Here is a 2,470-nt window from a genome sequence, read left to right as displayed (position 1 = left end):
TCCCATATTGTCTAGTGGTTAGGATATCCGGCTCTCACCGGGAAGGCCCGGGTTCGATTCCCGGTATGGGAAACTTTTTTAGTTAAGGTCCTGATTTATGGATTTCAAATTAGCAAAAGCCAATCTTGCAAATATGAGCACCAAGAACAAACAGCCCCAAGTAACATTTTAAGTTTTATGAAATACTACAAAGCAATCATAAAACCCTGGTCAAGGCTATTTTGTCATTAATGCATCCACCTTAATGCATGCCTACTTGGGTATTCGTAGAACCCGTCTATCACTTAACCTATTTTTAGATTGATGAAATCTCATCACCATCAACTTCCTCCGACCCATATGATCGGGCTTTCCTGGAAATCATAAATTCGAACCTCTGTGTACGCTTTGCAAAATGAACAAAGTTTTAAGTGCCACTGCATAGCGTACAGCGTGAAGCGCCATCGCGATTCATAAATCGTATCCTACCAGGCTACGATAAAAAACCGAACTTCTTCTAAATGAGACCCTGGAAGTTCACATATGATGCTGGAAGTAGCGCTTTCGCTGAAAACCAACATCCATAAGCGTCTATATCACAACAGACACCGCAAACGATGTGCTGCAAATGTTTGCCAAATGCTTCCGAAAGTGGAAAGTGTACTACTGCAATCCGGTGCTGCTGGTGGGTGGTGAAGTGGGTGACTGTATGAAATATCTAATATTCTGCTCCATCCCCAACGATGAACGGTGCTTTTTCTTGTTCCTCAGTTCAGCAGGAAAGTGGGTTCGTCCTCAAACACCGCAGATAACCAGCTTTTTGAAGATACAGATCACTGATGCCGAGGCTGGTGATGCAGTTGCTTACGCTGAATGGCAGTCAACGGAAAAATGGATATGCACTCGAAAAAAGACTGGGATTCTCAATGGATGCAGTATGATTTTTTTCCAGTAGCTTTTTTACAAGCATGCTCCTGGACGCCTCTGCTGGTATATATTCTACGACAGTTCCATGTACCATTATTCATTTTTCTTACTGAACTCTATTTTTCTCGGAATATTCCAGGCAATCTGATTCGGTTTAAATTTTGACAATGATACGTGCACTTGGCTCTGACCATGTTTTTGCCATGCCCCAAAAACTGAATAAGGCGATGCATTTTACTCGAACGGAAAGTTTTCGAGTTCACTTACCTCGGTCTCCGCTGCGAAGAAAAGCACCAACTTTTGAGTAATGGCGTGACAAATTGCGAAGCTCGCTTTGTGAGGAATCTTTTCTATCTTGACAAATTCTCTAACGAAGATAAGTTGCAGATAGGAGTTCTCGCGTGATTCTACCGTTGTCAAGTTTTCCCAACGCAACAAATACAATCGTTTCTGAAATTTAAAGAAGCACTCCGTAAACTGTTTGCCCTAGATTTAGCGAATCCATCTCCCCTACTTGTATCACTCAACTCACTTACAGCGAGTACTTGTTATTTAAGAGTACACAAATTACAGCACTTTTTTCACTCCCGTAAGAACGAAACAAAGTAACAGGACGGACACCGCACAGACGGCAAGCACCAGGCAGAGAGATCTCAGCCAAATCGCGTAGTTCCAGCTGAGTGAGTCTGAATGCTGATGAAGGGACTTGGAAAAACGTGCTCCACAGACTGTTGACTTTCAAAAAGGGGAGTGATGAGGTATCAAATGGGACAACGGACGCGAATGAATTAATAATCAGCTTATTCTGGACCCTCATCCACACCGGCTGGTTGTGCAGTACACCGTTCCATGATGATTGCATGTGGTTTTCCCAGAGGGGCTTTCGGCGTGAGATGGAGATTTAGCCAGCAAATCATCACCAAGACCACTGATTCTGGCGGTTTTGGGAGGTTTCATTTCAACGCAGCTTACACGATGGTTTGATAACAGCAGCGGGTTGGGCCAGTGAGCGCAATTTTCATCAAAGTGCACAGTTTGTGGTGCCAAATGGTTCGCATTTTGATAACGCTGCATTCTGTAGTTTGGCCCCGCAGCGAGATCCTACCATGTGTGCTGGGAATAAAAACATCTATCTACTTCACTCGGATCATCATCATTTGTTTTCGCCCTGCATTACGAGCACTCAGCAAAAGTGGTATGAGCGTGAGATTTCCATCGGGTGGGGCCACCATGTTAAATTTTTTTTTCTTATTGAAAAAGCAAGAGGGGTTTTCGTGTCACAGAATTCTCTTACCGAATGAAGGACTGCGTTCCTTAATAATCCATTAGATCCAAACCTTTTTGATGTTTGATTAGGTTTTTCTATTGCAGTTCAAATGGCGAAAATGTCTTTAAAAAACTCCAGCCGAGTAACATTGAATTCACTGAATTCACTGAAAACTAGCCGAGTAACATTAAATTCACGAACTCAACATCGGCGAGCATTTGTAGAGCTAGCTACGAAAACACCAACTTCATTGGATAAAAAGACGCTTCTTTCATTTCATTCGAGTTTTCATTCTCC

At 42.8% G+C, this 2,470-nt stretch overlaps 1 non-coding gene across 1 annotated transcript; it reads left to right on the top strand.

Moving 5' to 3' along the window:
• On the top strand, window positions 1–72 carry TRNAE-CUC (transfer RNA glutamic acid (anticodon CUC)). The gene has a single exon. It is a non-coding gene; the product is annotated as a tRNA-Glu (tRNA).
• The last annotated feature ends 2,398 nt before the right edge of the window (window positions 73–2,470 follow it).

This window comes from Ochlerotatus camptorhynchus, unplaced genomic scaffold (genome assembly GCF_037179485.1).
Source record: "Ochlerotatus camptorhynchus isolate MF236.1 unplaced genomic scaffold, CSIRO-AGI_Acam_v1.1 ptg000040l, whole genome shotgun sequence".
In the NCBI taxonomy this organism is placed as follows: Eukaryota; Metazoa; Arthropoda; class Insecta; order Diptera; family Culicidae; genus Ochlerotatus; species Ochlerotatus camptorhynchus.
The sequence above is the reverse complement of the archived record's forward strand: the minus strand, read 5'-3'. Positions and strand labels throughout refer to the sequence as shown.